This window comes from Papio anubis, chromosome 16 (genome assembly GCF_008728515.1).
Source record: "Papio anubis isolate 15944 chromosome 16, Panubis1.0, whole genome shotgun sequence".
In the NCBI taxonomy this organism is placed as follows: Eukaryota; Metazoa; Chordata; class Mammalia; order Primates; family Cercopithecidae; genus Papio; species Papio anubis.
This window is the reverse complement of record NC_044991.1, coordinates 38,080,858-38,099,722: the sequence shown is the minus strand read 5'-3', so window position 1 is coordinate 38,099,722 and position 18,865 is coordinate 38,080,858. Positions and strand designations below refer to the sequence as shown.

At 41.5% G+C, this 18,865-nt stretch overlaps 1 protein-coding gene and 1 long non-coding RNA gene across 6 annotated transcripts in view; one reads left to right on the top strand and one right to left on the bottom strand.

The window, feature by feature from the left end:
• The window catches only part of CFAP61 (cilia and flagella associated protein 61), a 303,360-nt gene that overhangs the window by 257,917 nt on the left and 26,578 nt on the right, over positions 1 to 18,865 (top strand). The window lies entirely within an intron of this gene.
• On the bottom strand, positions 4,722 to 5,306 carry LOC108580674. Its single transcript, XR_001892087.3, has 2 exons — positions 5,213 to 5,306; positions 4,722 to 4,883 (listed from the first exon to the last, which is right to left on the bottom strand). It is a non-coding gene; the product is annotated as an uncharacterized LOC108580674 (long non-coding RNA).

Here is an 18,865-nt window from a genome sequence, read left to right as displayed (position 1 = left end):
AACTAATCAACCTTGATCAGAAGTCAGCCCCCCAATACAAAACTATCAAGAAGACTCTTCAGAGTTTGTATTTATATCTACTACCAGTGAGGATGATGGTTCTAATAATATACGGGTCCACAAAACCCTTATCCAAAATCCTAGAAGCAGATGTTGTGGAATTCAATAACTTTTTTCAATTTTTGGGGGGAACCAGACTTACCCTCCCACATGAAACAACTAAATAGCTGCCAAAATGTAAGAAACATTTTTTTAAAAAGATATTAGACATCAGGCAATGAAGGACAGTGATCTTTGAGAGATGGGAAACAGAAGGTGAACCCTATGGTTGATCCAGCTAACGGCCTTGAGGGAGTTCCCAGGCAAAGGGAAGTGGAGCCCAAGCAGAGCCCTGAGTTGAGGAGAGGGAGCTGAGAGTCTGGGTAGACCAAGGCAGGTGGAGTTGTCAGGACAGAGTACTGGAAAGGAGAAGGCTGCACAGAGAGAGAAGCTTGGAGATGTGCAGAAGCCTCCCCTGGAAGCATTCAGTTGAGAACTGATCAGTCCATGTGGCGAGAAAACTGCCTAAGACAGGGGAAAGAACCACTGAAAAGGATTAGAAAAAGCATGACGGTGTCTAATGCTCACGCAACGCTGGGAACGCTGCCTGTTCCCACCAGCCAGACTTGAGAACTTTAAGATTAATGAGGCGATGGGTAGGGTACACAAAAGGGACTCATCTCAGTAGCAGGGAATAATTAGTCCTAAACCAAACATTGCTGCAGTCCCACTTAATAAATCTTGAAAGCAAGACATGAATGCATCAAATGCTTTCCAAGTTACTTATCTACATCTGAAAACAAGTTTAAGAATGTTTATAGAAATACTGAATATTTCCACACATAAAATGATACATTTTCTGACACTTAATCAAAAAATTACTGGGAAGGCAAAGAAACGAGAAAATACAGCCCATAATGAGGAGAAAAATGAGTCAACAAAACCAACCAGAACTGATGCAGATGTTAGAATGAGCAGACAAGCATGTTGAAACAGCTATTATAACTGTTAGTATAACTGTATTCCACATGATTAAAAAGTTAAGATGTGGAAAACATAGAAAAGACCCAAATCAAACTTTTAGAGATGAAAACGACAGTGTCTGAGACGAGAACTACACTGGATGGGATTAGTTGCAGATTAGACCTTGCTGGGAAACGGGTAAGTGAACTTGAAGACATAACAGTTGAAACTGCCCAAAATAAAACACACAGAGAAAAAAGAATATAAAACCATGAACAGGGTATCAGTGAGGAATGGGACAACTTCAAGTGGCCTAAAGAAATAATGACCAAAATTTTTCCAAATTTGATGAAAACCCACAAATCTGAGAAGCTCAATGAATCTCAAGCATAAAAAAAAATGAAGAAAACTACACCAAAGCATATCATAATCAAATTACTCAAAACCCATGATAAAGAGAAAGTCTTAAAAGCAGCAAAAGACAGGGGCACATTCTTTACAGAGGAATAAGATGAAAATGACAACAGATTCTTCATCAGAAACAATGCAAGCCAGAAAACAGTGGAGCAACATTGTTAAAGTACCATTTTTTTTTCAAATTTTAGTATGCATTTATTATATATTGTATAACAGCTCCAGACTAATAATACATGGCAAAGCCCCCATATTACGTATACCATCCTACCCATGCCAACCAACATTTCTTGAGTTATTCTGTATCTCATTAGTCTGTTTAACTTCTCTGTTGCCTGGCTTCCAACTGATAGCCTTACTTATAGCCCCAACACTGTGGACTGAATTATGTCCCCTCACCAAATGTATATGTTGAAGCCCTAACCCCTTATGTGACTGTATCTGGACATACGGTCTTTAGGAGGTAATTAAGATTTAATGAGATCATAAAGATGGGACTCTTAGGAGAGGAAGAGAGAGATGTCTCTCTCTCTCTCTCTCTCTCTCTCTGACTCTCTCTCTCTGTCTGTCTCTCTGTGTCATGTGAGGACACAGCAGGAAGGTGGCCATCTACAAACTAGAAAGAGAGCCCTCACCAGAACTTAACCATGTTATCACACTGATCTTGGACTTTCAGCTTCCAGAATAGTGAGAAATACATTTCTGTTGTTTAAGCCACCCAATCTATAGCATTTTGTTATATTAGTCTGAGCAGGCTAAGAGATTTACACCCCAAGTTTGTTGCTTCTTTGTATCCCCACAATTCAGTAGGCTGCAATGCAGGCAACCAGAGGGCGTTTTGCTCTTTCCAATGGCAGATGGTCGTTCTGTCCAAGGCCCATGGTACCCACTGGACACTTCTGTGTAGCAATGATGGGAATGGCATCCATGTCAGAACCTGGATCCAGTCCCTGGTTCTGACATTATACCAGCCTTAAGTTCATTCTCTAGGCATAAAGGGAGTGTCCTAATTCTCACCAAACCGAGTAACATGAGTGAAAAGGAGAGAGCACACCGTGGGTGTCTTCGTCAGTTTTGTGTTGCTATAGCAGAACACCTGAGACTGGGTAATTTGTAGAGACAAGAGGTTTATTGAGCTCACAGTTCTGCAAAGCTGGGGAGTTCAACAGCAGCATGACCATGGCTTCTGGTGAGAGCTTCTCCGCTATTTTACATCATAACCTGGTGGGGAAGGTCAAAGGGGAAATGGAGACCTGCAAAGACAGCGCCAAGGGTCACTCTGGCTTTAAAACAAACTGCTCCTGAGGGAACGACTCCATTCTCGTGAGAACCAATTCAGTTTCTCCAGAGCAAGTGCTCACTCACTACCATAAGAATGGCACCAGCTATTCATGAGGCATCTGCCCCCACTACCCACACACTTTCCACTGGGCCCCACCTCCCAACACTGCCACATTAGGGATCAAATTTCAACATGAGAGCGAGTGTGATGGCTCGTGCCTGTAATTTCAGCACTTTGGGAGACTGAGGGGGGAGGATCACTTGAGCCCAGGCATTCAAGAGGAGCCTGGGCAACATAGTGAGACCCCATCTCTACAAAAAAAAAAAAAATTAGCAGAGTGTCTTGGTGCATGCATGTACTCCTAGCTACTCGAGTGGCTGAGGTGAGAGGATCGCTCGAACCCGGGAGGCAGAGGCTGCATTGAGCCAAGATTGCACCACTGCACTCCCTAGCCTGGGTGACAGAGTGAGACCCCATCTCAAAAAACCATAGCAGTGAGGGTCCTTCAGAATTTGCTGAGTGATGCTCTTATACAAGCCTTTTTTTTTTTTTTTTTTTTTTTTAAGACAGAGTCTCACTCTGTCACCCAGGCTGGAGTGCATGCAGTGGCATGATCTTGGCTCACTGCAACCTCCACCTCCCAGGTTCAAGCGATTCTCATGCCTCAGCCTCCTGAGTAGCTGGGATTACAGGCTCGAGCCAGCATGCCTGGCTAATTTTTGTATTTTTAGTAGAGATGGGGTTCCACCATGTTGGTCAGGCTGGTCTCGAACTCCTGACCTCAAGTGATCTGCCTGCCTCCTCCCAAAGTGCTGGGATTACAGGCATGAGCCACTGTGCCCATCCTCTTATGCAAGTCTCTTAATTCCTCTAAGCCTTATTTCCCTTATCTGTAAAAGGGGCCTTATAATTATTCCCTGGGGTGTCTTTGAAAACTAAAGGACAAGCTTTCAGATCAGAGTCACCCCTGGAGGGACTGTTCCACAGTTGCTGGGCTGCACAGCTCCTCTCTCTGCCCTGGGATTGCACTGCTGCAGGCCCCAAACGTCTTCAGCCTGGCTCTGTGTGTGCTGCTCAGCGGTGTCCCCAGCACACACCCAGACAGCTGTGCACAGTGACAGATGGCAGAGCCCCAGCATGGCCTCAGCCATTTTTGCTTCTCTTTTAAAAAGATACTTTTTGTCACCCTCTTCGCAAACTTTAAGTTGTGTTTTGTGACTTATTATTCATTCTCTCTAGTAATTTGGGGAGAAGAGAGCACCAAATGCCACCAACGATGACCCTGCAGCTGCTAATAGGAGCCACTCTTTGGATCCCACGGTACCTTCTTGGACCCAGCGGCTCTGACAGCTGCTGGGGCACTGTCTGCCAGGCCAGGATACGTGCTGAAGGCTCTGAGGGCAGAATAGAGCCCAGCACAGTCACGCTGGGATCCCAGAGCTTCACAGCATTAATAATCTATAGTTCAATCATTAGGCGCAAATCCAAGTGAAATAGGAAAATGTACACCACGCTGGAGGCCGTGAGGCTGCTGCGAGAAAGGCTTCTCTGCTCCTTGGCAGACTTAATGATTAGTTCCCAGCTACTAGCAGCCCCAGCTGACAAACGGCGCCTGCAAGCTGTAGGCTTTCTGCATGTGATAATTGACCAGTGCTAGAACTCATTCAGGATATTCACATGGACTGGCTACCAGGGATCTGCTGGGCTTTTCAGGCTCCCAACTCAAACCATCTCTCGTACCAGGAAGGACGTCCCTTCTTGGGTGAATCGTTGCCCTCAGGACAGATCTGCCCGTGGACCTTATGCAGGGTGCCTCCAAGGCTGCTGGAGCCCTGGGGAGGATTTGACACATGAACGAACGTGACCCCACTCTTTTTCCAATTATGTGCTGGATTGAAGTGCCAACTTAGGCCTGTATTGCAACAGCTCAATCTGCAGCACGCTAAGTAGGAAGAGATATGAAGCAGAGAAGCATTTTTAATTTCAGAGTTTTTTTAAAAAAATCATTCCTTTCAAGAAGTTATTGGATAAAGCATTTTTAAAGGTTTTATTTATATTTTTCTTGGTCGTAAGCGTTAGTCAGGAACTTTTGTCTTCAAGTGATAGAAGCCCAGCTGAAACCAGTGGACACTGGGAGGAGACTTTCGTGTCTCTCGCAGCTAAACCGAGGAGTGCAGGGCTGGCGCTGGAGGCAGGATTTGAAACACCGTTGGCCCTTTGTCCCTGCTTCCTTCTCTGGGATTGGCCTCCCCCGATGGTAGAAATCATGGGGAGTCCCAGGCTCATGCATCTTACAGCTTGCTATTTAGAGGACAGAGCACCCTCTCTTCCCTAGTGCCACCTTGAAAAGTTCCTGTGGAAGGACTCCAAACAGTCTGGCTCCCATGATGTGTCTGCCCACTTAGACCATCAGCATGGCCATGTCCCAGCCCTGAGGCCAGGGGGCAAGAATGCTTGGGGGTCAGGAGGGATCCTGGGCAGACAAAAAGCTTTCCTTAAACATCAGTTACTTACTGGATGTATCCACAGACTTTCAGCCTCGCTGGATTCCCTGAGTGGTTCTGGATCCTCCTTCCACTTCTGGACTTGGATAAAATTCTACACCACAGGTCATAAGATCTGGCTCCTAAGAGGCCACATGATGCAGTGCAGAAATGCATGGTGTAATTCTCTGTGGATAGGAAGGGGCCAGAGAAGACAGAGCCCTTTTCTCTGCCTCCCATTGGCTGTCCCAAGACTCGGATTCTTTATACAGCCTGTCCTAAGTTATCCCTCATGGCTGAGTGAATTCCCCTAGCATGAAGCAGTGGCCTGCCCATAATACATAGTTCTGCATTGCTCCCCATCTTCCAGGAATAATGAGAAGCTCCTAAAAGCTTCCAGTGAGTAAAGCAGGTCAATTAAAAAGGAACTAGAATCAAACTGGTATCAGATTTTTGAATAGCAGCCTCAGAACTTAAGACATAATGAGGCAATGTCTTCAAAGTTCTGAAAGGAAATAATTCCGAACAATAATTCTATTACTGACATGGTTTGGATTTGTGTTCCCACCCAAATCTCATGTTGAATTGCAATCCCCATTGTTGGAAGAGGGGCCTGGTGGGAGGTGATTGGATCATGGGGGCGGATTTTCCCCTTGCTGTTCTTGTAGTAGTTAGTGAGTTCTCATGAGATGTGCTTGTTTAAAAGTACATAGCACCTCCCTTTCTTCTCTCTTCCTCCTGTTCTGGCCAGGAAGACACACCTGCTTGCCTTCCACTATGACTGAAAGTTTCCTGAGGCCTCCCTAGACATGCTTCCTGTACAGCCTGTGCAACTGTGAGCCAATTCAACCTCTTTTCTTTATAAATTGCCCAGTTTCAGGTCTTTCTTTATAGCAGTGCAAGAATGGACTAATCCAATTACCATCCATCAAGTAAGAACCAATGGGAGAGGACTATCAGTGCTCATAAATGAAGGAGAAATGGTACTAGAATATCATCATTTTCCAGAAACCCCTAGAGAATCATGGACATGGGTATGGAGCATCAGTGGCTGCTGACACAGAAAAGGAGACAGGCAGACCGTATGCACTCCTTGGTGGGAAAACACACCACCTGTGAAAAACAAGCCAAACTGAACCTGAGTCTGACCAGGACTGTTGATCTACCACCAATATGTAGAAAAGAGAGGATAAATGAACGTGTGAAACATGTAAAGCACAGAGATGCAGTATATTAAATTCAGAGTGGGAAACTATGTAACAAACAGCCTGATTCCCTCAACAAATAAATTGCAAGAAATAAAACTTGCAGTGGTGGGGGACGGGGCCTATGAATTGGAATAGATTTTAAAAACATATCAACCTATTTGGATCCTGATTCAGATAAGCTGTAAAACAAAAATCTATGCAATTTATGAGGTGATTGGAAATTTGAAACCTGGAGAGTTAATGATGATAAGGAATTATGATTAATTTTTTTAGCTGTAAAGATGGTATTTCAGATATATATGTATATATTTAAAAACAGAACCATTATCTTTTAGAGATACATACTGAAATGTCTGGAGACTTGCTTCAAAATAACCCAGGAGGGAGAATGGTAGAAGGAACTAGAGATGACCCAAGACTGCCCATGAGCTGATAACTTTTAATTGGGTAATGGATGAGGGGAGCTCATTTTAGGTATATTTCAAACTTAAACATACTTTAAAATTCTCATAATAGGGAGTTATTTTTGAGAAGCAACCGAAGTTGTAAACTAAGAAGGAGTAAGGCAGGGGCTGTGGCACTGAGGGGCAGTGCAGAGCAGTCCCAGCTGCCAAGAGGACAGCCAGGTGGGCCAGAGAGGAGAGGAGGGAGGGGTCCTGGGCACAATTAATTACTTGGATTATTTGATATATTTACATGGAAAATAATTTTGAAGGGTGCTTTACAGAGCTGCTGGAACATTTTGAAAAAAAATTGTACTAGATACATTGAAAACTAAGAAAAATAGGGCAGTTATTAATTCCAAGAAAAGGTAAAAGTTATACGAGAAAAGCCTGTGATTAATATTTGCATTGTTAAAATAATGTAATCACAGAATTCAAATTTAACCAAAAAACTGTGATACAAACTATTTGGGAAATTGGGAGAGAGAGAAGTGAGGGTTTGTGTTTAAAAAGGTAAAACTTCCTTTATCATAGCAAGGTGTCAATGCCAAAAGTTAATAAATGAGAAGGGTCTGGTGATTCTCTTCAAAATAACCCAGGAGGGAGAAGAGTAGGAGGAGCTAGCAATGACATGACATGGGCTGTGAGTCATTAACTGTTGAAACTGGGTGATAGGCGATAATAGCTTATATAAGTAATCATATTTATATCAACAATCATTGAAAAAGTATCTGATAATCTCTGAATTACTTAACACTCTGGTTGCAAGAAACAGAAATCAACCAACGCTATAGATTTAAGGTAAAAAGGAAAATCTATTGTGAAGATTCATGGTTGTATCTAACAGGACAAAGGGCAGAGATAAGACTGGCTTTGGGGAAGGAACCACAGCAGGACAGACAAGGCAGGGAGAGGAGAGACCATGCAGTGGCTGCTTCTTTCTCTTGCAGACTGACTTCCTCTGCTTTCCCCCACAGCTCCCATGTTTACGTTACAAGCCCCAAAACCCACAGAAATTATCCAGATGCACCTTGGTCCCAACTCCAGTTTCCTTGGAGAGTGATTGATAGGTATGGCTTGGTGGGACAGTTTCAAACTATGACTGCAAACCATTTGGCCCTCCTCCCAGAAAGAGTGTCAGGTGTATGTCCCCTGCCCTTTAACCTAGGCAAGCTTATGACTGCTTGCTTTTACCAATAGAGTTTGGCAGAATGAGACCATGTGACTTCTGGGACTGGCTTATAGAAGGCCATGCAGTGTCCAACTTTTTTGCTAGAATACTCCCTCTGAATTTCCTGGCCTGACATGTAAGAAGTCTAACCATCCTCAGACCGCCATGCTGTGAGGAAGCCCAAGCCACGTGGACAGGCCATACAGGACACTCTAGCAGAGTGTCCCAGCTGAGCCAAGCCTTCAAGTCATCCCAACCCAGGTGCCAGACATGTGAGTGAAGAAGCTTCCAGATGGTTTCAGCCCCAGTCATCTGAGTGTCTCCCAGTCACTCATTGTTCCATCTGATACCCCTGTCATCATGGAGCAGAGCCAAGTGATCGTGAGCATAATAAAATGGCTGTTGCTCTATGCTATTGAGTTTTGGAGTGGTTGTTGCACATTAATCCATAACTGAAATGCTTGGATCAAATTACGTTCCCTGTTTCCTGGCATGAAGTCCCAGCATGACTGCTGGGGGCCTACCCCCATAAAGAGAGAGGGATGGCAGGGGGTTGAGCAGATTCCAACAAACGAGGCTCAGCAAACAACCTCAAGGCCTCCACTCCATTTCCTAGCCTGATTTCACAGCAGCCTGTTGCCTACCTGGGTGCAGGAAAGAAGGTATGGACTGAGAACTCTTGACCTCCTGTATCTAAGCCCTCTTCTCAATTCTTGTTCTCCCACATAGTAAGGCAGTGCAAAAGAGGAAAGAGGGAAGTGGTATATATTTGCCATGGTAAATGGAATCATTAACTCCCTTCCCTTCCCGCCCCATGGTGGTCTTCCAGCAGAAACAGTTGCCGAGAAATGGGAACTACCTTCAGAGTTCTGGCATCTTCCTTCTGTGGCCTCTCGAGAACAGAGGAGATCATTAGAGGGTCCTCGTGTTGCCTAGCAACCTGTGAATGCTGTTTGCTATCATGTTATTAATATGATAGGAAAGTGTTTCATAGAAGACATTCATCTTGCATTAATGAAAATCAGATTTACTAATATGACACAAAATCTGTTCTTCCTTGTGACTTTCTATACTTAAGTAGCTTATTTATTGAATTAGACTGTGAGTGGTTTCCAGGCTTGAGACTGTTAAAGTTATCGTAATAATGACTTTGTTTTCAATAATGTCAGATGGCCCTTCATGATGAGATTATGCAGCTCTGACTTTGTGATCACTGTTCTTAGACAAAGTGCTGCTGCCCTGGGGCCTAGCCCCATACCTGTGAACTACTCCGCCACTCGACTTCAACTTCTTCCTGCCGAAGCCTCAGCTAGGCAAGGATTCTGGTTTGAGCCAGTATACTTTTAAAGAGGGCCCCATGGAATAAATGGACCTCATTCAGCATAGGCGTGAAAGGAACTGCGGAAGTTATTCAGCCTTCGTCTTCGATTTTTCTAAAAAAGGACAACAAACAACCCTAAATTTTCAGGAGCTCAAAAGAGAGTAAGAAATACACACAGTCCCCTACCTTCAAACACAATTTGTTCCTAAAAACAAGTATGGAATTCAAATGCCCAGAAAGCAAATAATAGACCCATCTCTTAAAAAAGAGAATTCTCTTCCCAAAGAGTTAATATATGATTGCTCAGAATGTTCTTTATTAGTTTTAGCAAGTGAAAGTCTCAGTTCAACAGATAGACAGAAGTTGAAGAGTATCGATGGCTAAGATGTAAACAGACAAGTTGTATTAATAACGAATGGAATGCACAGAGCCAGTATCCAAAAGCTGAGGGCTGCATCTAAAGGCCCCTAGAAAGAAGTCATATAAAAATCTAAACTGCAGAGCTAAATTTCTAGAGATTTTTAAAAATAAAGCCTTGTTTTCTATTTATAAAAGTAGTACATGATCATTGCGGAGCCCAATACGGGGGATCTGGGCGAGGGGTATGAAAGAGAGAATTGCAAAGAAACCAGTTACCCGGAAGCAATCACTCAGAGGTGATCATTGTTAATTTTTTGGTGTATGTCCTTTCAAATTTTTCTCTAAATATAAAATGTATACATAAACAATATTTCACATGCTGATTTGCAGCTTGCTATTTTAGCTTCTCAGCATATTCTGAACATGTTCCCGTTTCTTGAGATTCTATTTTAATGGCATTATTTTTTAACAACTGGATAGAGTTCTACCATACCAGCGTGCCTTACTTAATTAACTGGGTTGCTCTTAACTTTTTGTTTTCATAATTAACCCTGCAATAAACCTTCTTGATGATATGTCTTTTTGGCATATCCTTGATTATTTCCATTAAAGTTGTGTTAATATTCTCAATTCTTATGCATTCAATGTATTTTTGTTGAACATCAGTGTGCCGCGTACTTGAAACACAGCCATTGAGACGTGCTCTCTTCTTTCACAGAGCTTAAAATTAAGTAGGAAAGATAGAAAATTGTACATGGCTGTTAAAAAAAAGAAATTACCACCACCCAACTGAGCTTTTCTCCCTCCTCTCAGTCCCACTCCTCTGGCCAACACTGACTGCAGTCTTAGTTTGTGAATATGTGTTTCTCAAATGGGATTATACTGTACATGTTTTCTTCTAGTTTTTTCACTTAAGAATATGTATAAATATAAAGTTCTTTCCATGTCAGTACACATCGTTCTCACTCTTTTTAATGGCTTTTTTATCTTTCGTGGAATAGCTAAATCCCAATTTGCTTAATGATTTTTCTACTAAGGTTATTTTCAATTTTGTCCTGGCATTGTATGTAATGTTTCCACTGAACATATATCTCTGTGTGCATGAATGGGATGTCCGGATCAGTGGGTATATACATTTAAATTTTGATCAAGATATTATTTTAAATTATCTTCAAAAAAAGTTATTCCCACTAGCAGGATAGAAGAGGGCTTGTTTCTCCCCATCCTCATGAACACTGGATGTATTTCATGTTTTATTGTCTATCTGCAGGACGAAGAAAGAGTAAAAAGTGTATCTCTCATTGTACTTTCAATTTGCATTTCTTTCAGTGTCCTTTGAATCTTTTCATAGGTTTATTAGTCATTTGTATTTATTCTTCTGTGAATTACGTGTTATTCTTTGCCCATTTTAATTAGTTTGCCTGTTTCTTTTTTATTTATCAGAATTTATTCTTTTTAAAGACTAGTAATCCTTATTATGTACATTGCAAATATTTTACAGCCTGTCTTTAAAACTAATAGACATTTTTAGGGCAGTTCTAGGTTTACAGAAGAAAATGATCAGAAAATAAAGAGTTCCTTTAAGGCCAGGAGTTTGAGACCAGCCTGGGCAACATAGCAAGACCTCCTGTCTGTAAGAAGAAAGTACAGAGCTCCCACGTACCCTCCTCCACCCCCAGCCACTTACACAGTTTCTACTATTATTTACATCTTTAGTGTGGTACATTTGATAGAACTGATTAAACAATATTGATACATTATTATTAACTAAAGTTCATAGTTTACATTAGGGTTCATTCTTGATGTTGGACATTCTGTTAATCCTGACAAATGTATACTGACACGTACCCACCATTACAATGTGAAACAGAATGGCTTCCCACTGGAAATCCTCTGTGCTATGCCTGCTCGTGCCTTCCTCCTGCCTCCCCTACAAGCTTCTTTTTAATTACTGTCTCCATAGTTTTACCATTTCCCAGAATATCATATGTTGGAATCATACAGTATGTAGTCCTTTTGGACTGGCTTTTTTCACTTAGTAATATGCTTTTAAGGTTCCTCCATGTCTTTTTGGCACTGAATAATATTCCATTGTCTGGATGTACCACAGTTTATTTATCTGTTCACCTACTAAAATATATATTGGTGGTTCCAAGTTTTGGCAATTATGAATAAAACTGCTATAACATGTACAAGTTTTTGTGTGGACATAAGTTTTCAACTCTTTTGGGACTATACCAAGGAACACAATTTTGGATGATGTGGTAAGAGTGTTTAGTTTTTGTAAGAACCCACCAAACTGTCTGCCAAAGTAGCTATACCATTTTGCATTTTCACCAGCAATGAATGAGAGTTCCCGTTGTTCCACATCCATGTCAGCATTTAGTGTTGTTAATGTTTTGGATTTTAGCCATACCCATCATTGTTTTTAATTTGAAATTCCCTAGTGACTTACCATATTGACCAATTTGGGATCAATAAATTTAAAATGTATATATATTTTTAACAGGTCTCACTATGTTGTCCATGCTGGTCTCAAACTCCTGGGCTCAAGCCATCCTCCTGTGTGGTTGGGATTACAGGATCATTCTGTCATGCCCAGCTCAAATGCTTGCTTGCTATCTCTATGTCTTCTTTGGTGACGTGTCCAGCTCCTTTGCTCATTTTTAAATTGGGATGTTTGTTTTCCTACTGTTGAGTTTTCAGAGCTCTTTGTGTATTTTGTTTACTGTTCTTTTATTGGATATGTGTTCTGCAAAGATTTTCTCCCAATTTGTGGCTTGTCTTTTTATTCACTTTTATCATTTGTTTTTGATTTTTTTTTATATAAAGGTTTGAATTTTTACATAATCAAAACTTCTCTAACAAAGAAGAATAACAAAATTATTCTTTTTGAAATCTGTCTCCTACTTAGGAAAATTTCTCCACCTGGAAATTATAAAATATGCTCCTACTTTCTATCACTTTCATAGCTTTGTTTTACACTGACATCTTTAATTCATCTGGAAAACTGTGTGTGTGCTTGTGTGCAGTGGAACACAAGAATTTAATTTTATTTTTTCCAAATGTAGAGATAATTTTCCCAACAACTCTTTCTAAATAATTCATGTTTTTTCCTACGTAATTGAAATACTACCATTATCGTACACTGAGCCAAAATCTTTTCTACAGATAGTTCAGTTTCTGAATTTACTACCCTGTTTCTTTGCTCCATTTTGTCTGTTTCTGTACTCTTCCATGCTGTTGTAGTGATGGAGACATTATAAGTTGACTTGATATCTTTAATGTGTAGACTTCTAGCTATTCTTATACTTTTCTGAATGTATTATCATGTCCAACTTTATAAAAATTATTTTTAGAATTTTAACTGAGTCTGAATTGAAGTTACAGGTTAATTTGGGGTACATTTATACAATGGAATATTACCATTCAGGTCTTTTTAAATTTTCTTCCGTGAACTCTGATAGGTTTTTTTTCATAGAGCTTGCACATTTATATTCAGGTTTATTTTAGTATTTTTTATAGTTTTGTTGCTGCTGTAGATGGAATCTTGTTGTTTCATTACATTTTCTGATTTTTAAAAAATATTGGTAGTTGGGAAAGATGTTGGTTTTGTATGTTGCTCTTGTGTTGAAGTCTCTTTTTGTTTAAGCATATTTTATTAGATTATCTTGGAATTTCTTTGACAGATGATTATCAGTTGCAATAACAGCACCTTTTTTTTCTTCTCCAACACTTCTACTTTCTATTTATTTTTCTTATTTTATTGAATTGCCTATAATTACATGTACAATATTAAATAGTAGTGGAGATAGTGCCCACCCTTGTCCTCTTCTTGCCTTTTATGGGAAAGAGACAATGAACAAGTACTTTTTTAAAGAGAAACTAAATCAGGGACTTTGAAGGCCAGTGCATATTTCATGAATTAGGGTCAGGGAACATTAATGTACCTTCTTATTATCTTTCTTCCCTCAGAAAAATTAAACTGAAATGTCTCTAAAAAGTAGAAATGTAACTCACATTATGTAATGTTTCCAAAATGGCTGGCATGAACTCTCATTTTGATTTTAAGAGACTCTCTTTGGGCTAAGGTCACATGTTTATATCTTTGGACTGCCATTACCTTCAGCCTTGGGTAAGAGAAACATTATTTTAGTTATGTTTATGTTACGACATAATCAAGACCTTCCCCAAGAGAAAGTGGAGCCATCTGCCCAATCCTAGAGAAGGTAATTTCCTGGAAGAAAAGAAATGCACTCCAGCCTGGGCAACAGAGCAAGAGCCTGTCTCAAAAAAAAAAAAAAAAAAAAAAAGTAGAAGAAACAGGAGGCATTTGAAGTCCCTCAAAGTCCCTATCGCAGGATTTCTTACAAATCTTTCTTCCCAGTAGATCATATCTATGAGTAACATGAATTGCCGGGTGGTCACTCATAATGATGTCAGCGCTTATCTGCCCCCGGTGAGCACCCACAGTCTTGGGCGTCAACACCCCTTGCTTTCAGGCACTGCCCTTCTCTCCAGTCAGAATCCATGCCGAAGCCCCAGCTGTGGTCATGCAGGCCGGTTTCAGTGCTGCTTCGCTTTGATAAGTAACTAAGTATAGGATGTTTGAGGAATAAAGAAGCCCAGCATGTCTGTAGCAGAGGGAGAGAAGGTTCGAAGAGCTGGATCATGTAGATCCTGTAAATGGAGGTTTGGACTTGGGATCCTTGTTTCGAAGCATGAAGGGCAGCAATATGCCAATTCATGTTTTAAACATTCCCCATAGCTGCTGTATGGGGAATGGAGCTGTAAGGGAACGACAGCCATATCCCAGGTGAGAGATGGTAGTTTGGATGGTCAGATTTCAGATGTATTTTAGAGGCAGTGTGTGCGAGACTTGCTTCTAAGCTCTGGTGGTATTTTCAGCTGCTTACTTGACTCTCAAACTTAACAAGGCCAAACTCCTAGAAGAAGACAGAGAGGAAAAGCTCCTTGACATTGGCCTTGGCCTTGACTTTTGTGATATGAAACCAAAAGCACAGGCAACAAAAGCAGAAATAAGCAAGTGGGTCTGCATCGAACAAAAAGCTTCTGCACAACAAAGGAAACAATTTCAAAAAAAAAAAAAAAAAGGCAACCTATGAAATGAGAGGAAGTATTTGCAAACCATATTTCTAATGGGGGTTAATATCCAAAATATATAATGAACTCATATAACTCAATAGAAAAAATAAATAAATAACCCAATTAAAAATGGGCCAAAGACCCAAATAGAAAATTTTTCAAAGAAGACATATAGATGGCTGGGAAGTACATGAAAAGGTGTCAGACATGACTACTTAACGGGGAAATGCAAATCAAAATCGGAATGAGATGTCACCTCATACCCAATAGGATGGCTGTTCTCTGAAATATAGGCGCTAACAAGCATTGTCAGGGTGTGGAGGTTGGGCACCAGCCCAAATCCTGTCTCAAGATCCTCTCAACTCCTTCTTATCAAGACATCCCTTGGGACCTTGCTCTTCCTACTGCAGTCAGCTGAATAAACCTGACTTTGTTTACATGCCAGGTTCCTGGTGATTTTTGGCTGGTAGGAATCAACCTTTTGATCCGTCTCCTGTGTTCCTTGTCACTTCTTCTGCTGACACTTTACTCAAGTGTCTCCCACTGCTCCCCTGATCCCACCCCCCTCAGGAAATACTGAGATTTCCCTGGGATTGCCATCAACTGTCTTATCATCTCTTCCTTGAACCAAACCTGTCTCTTGGGGCCCTTGTCCAGCTCCGTCTGTGCTAGGGTCAGTCTGGCCAACTGGACATTCCCACTTTGGACTTCTACAGGCAGGCACTTCTGTCTCTACTTCACTTTTAAAAAGAATGGACTCATTCCTTGCCATTTGCCCCTGTTCACTTCTCTGTCCTGTGCTCCTGCTTTCCTGCGCCTCTGAGCCAGGACCTGGGAATATCCGCAGACCTTTTCCCCTCACTTGCTTCCCCCTCACCTCCTAAATGTGTCTCCAGTCATCTGCTGCCATTGCAGCTGCATTTAGCAGGGCCTCTTTGCTTCCGGCCATACCCTGTCCAGTGTAGCCTCAACACGGCTTCCAGCACACCTGTTCTGAAACATAAATAGGATGTCCACAGCACTCACTTGTGTAAAGCCTTCCCATGGCTTTCCATCACTTGGGAGATAAAGTCCAAGCCCCATACACAAGCATTTAGAGTCTGGCCCCGCCCACTGCCCCCCACCTTGCGTCTGACTGGACGCTAGAGCAGTCAAACTACCTGTCGTTCCCAGCAGGCCCTGCCTGCTTTGTGCCTCCACGCTTTCCCAGGCCTGAAATACCCCTGGCAAACACCGACTCCTTCTCCAGTGCTTCAGTAGATCCTCCCCGTGCCTCCGTGCGCAGCGCCTGTGAGTGATGGCAGAGCTCCTGCCTGCTGTAGTGCGGCCATCCCACAGTATTGTACAGTAGTGTGGTTCTCTTTACATGTCTGTCGTCTCTTGCTGTCAGAGCACCTCTGGATGCTGGGCGCACTGCACGTTCATTGTTGCATTTGAAATGATGCTCACAGGAGGCATTCAACAAACTCACTTTCTTCACCTTTCTATCTAGACCAGTGATGTCCAGTGGAAATGTAACAGGAGCCACATACAAAATTTTAATCTTTTTAGTGGTCACATTAAAAACATAAAAAGAAACAGAGAAAATTAATGTAATCATCTGTTTAACCCAGTATATCCAAAACTTTTGTCATTTCAATACTTAGTCAATACAAAAACAGTAACAAGCTATTTTCCATTTTTGTTGCATTCTCTTCAAAATTCAGTGTGTATTTTATACAGGAGGGACATCTCAATTCAGGCTAGCCACTTTTGTTGTTTGTTTTGTGACAGGGTCTCACTCTGTCACCCAGACTGGAGTGCATGGCGCGATCTCAGCTCACTGCAACCTCTGCCTCCCAGGCTCCAGTGATCCACCCACCTCAGTCTCCTGGGTAGCTGGGATTACAGGCGTGTGACACCCCACTCAGCTAATTTTTGTATTTTTTTGTAGAGACAGGGTTTCACCATGTTGCCCAGGCTGGTCTCGAACTCCTGACCTTAATGATCCGCCTGCCTCGGTCACCCAGAGTGCTGGTATTAACAGGTGTGAGCCACCGCACGCGGCCCAGACTAGCCACATTTTACGTGCTCAGAAGCCACTGGCGGCTTATGGCTCCTGGACCAGACCATGGGGGCTTCAGCAGGTGCAGCTGTGGGCCTCTGTTTTCCTACCTGTAGAACAAGAAGGTCACCAAAATCTGTCATCTCTTATCCCTCCCAGCTCCAAAAAAAAAAATGGGGCTCTGATACCTTGTGAGGAATTCAAGAGAACGCCCTGTCTCAGAGCGAGGTGTCCTTCACCAGCTGGTGAGCTGGATCCCGGCAGTTTTGTCAACTGTGATCACTTAGTTAGAATGCAGGCTGCAGGGTTTTCCCCTGGAAAGGTACTACTTTGAGACGATTTATACACGTATTCTTACCTTCATAACTAATTAGTGATACTTTGAGACTATATAAATACCTTATGTCTCATAACTTTCTCCACTAATTTTAGACTCCATGGACAATTCTTGGCTGAAATAACTATTACTGCACTGTTTACCAAATGGTGATTTTTCTACTTCCATATTTCTTATATCTTTATTACTTAGCATCCTAGTGTAAGGAAGAATTGTCCCTTCTCCTCCATTTATTTACTCATTCATTCATTTTTATCGGTGTGGACTTATGGATTCCTGTACTATTCTGTGGGTTGTAATCCATTACCCTCATTACTGTGTTTTGGTGAGATACGAACTAGGAATATGTTAGTTAAATTTTCATGCTTGATTTTTGGAAACCACAACCCTGAAATCCTAAGAGTGACCAAAAAAAAAAAAAAAAAAAAGCAAAGAAACAGTTTGTAGTTTCTTATTCTCTATGTAAAAGCTTTAGAAAAAAAAGGGAACACATTAATTAGAAAAGCCTATTTTCTGAAAGAGAATTATTTTTAACATGTATTCATTAATTATTTTTAAAAATATTTTAAACACATTTCAAACATGGTGTGTCTGTTCTGTCCTGGTCAATGATATTTCTACTAAGCACTTCTTCAGAATTTAAAGAGCCATGACTTTAACCAAAGGAATAATAAGGGAGTGAAATATCTTGCTCTGTGGGGTTTTCTAGTTCTTGCAGCCTCAGCCTCACAAAAGGTCATTCCTCCTGGCTCCTTTGTCCCCCTGACTCATGGGGGTTTATATGTGCACATACACACTTTTTTTTTTCTTTTCCTACAGAAAATAGATAGGAAATGGGCATGACTGTGAGTGAGGCTGAGTGGCCGCCGCCTGGCCTAATGCTGGCCTGGGCTCTCTGCAGCCTAATTAAAGGAAAATGGTTGTGCTCTCTATGAAGAGAGAAGCAGAATGAGAGCAGACAGGCACAGGAAGGGAAGCTGAAGCACTAAGAGCTTCCCCTTTTCTGCAGAATTAAATGCTAACCTTGCCTCATACTATTAGTGCTGAACTTATATAACAAATCAATGTAAATAGCTGGCCAACTTCCAGGGCACTAGATTTATTGTGCAAATTCAATTAGTGCAGCCCCTAAGAAACCAGCAATGTGCAAATAAATACTGTAGATGGAATAAAAGGGAAGAGGTGGAGCACTAAGTCTCAGTCCTGTACCCTGACAGCAGACATTGCTGTAAGGCACTGCCAAACCCAGCTTCCCACCATGGCAAAGTGTGTGAACGACCCACGGCTATGCTTTCAGGGTAAACTTAAATAGAAATAAAATTCTTAAGTGTATAAACATGATGCTATTTCTACAAGAAAACTGGTTTGCTCTGGCAAGTAAGACCAAAAGTCAGACAGGTCAGAAGAAAATTCAGTCTGCTTGGGCTTTAGAATGCCTGGGCCTTAATTCCGGGGCCACTTCTCCCATCTGCCATCTGAATGTGTTCAGTGAACAACTGGTTTAACTGTTTTGATTTACTTGGCTCACCCAACATAGTAAGCAGGCAAAACAGCAAAGAAATAACTCCATTTGGACAGTTTGTATTTAATTTTCATCAATTCAGACACAAAAAAAGTAAGGCCTCAGTTTAACAATTTCCATGCAATTTTTATTTGTTTCCACAGAATTCTTTTTTAAATTAAAAAAGGTCTCA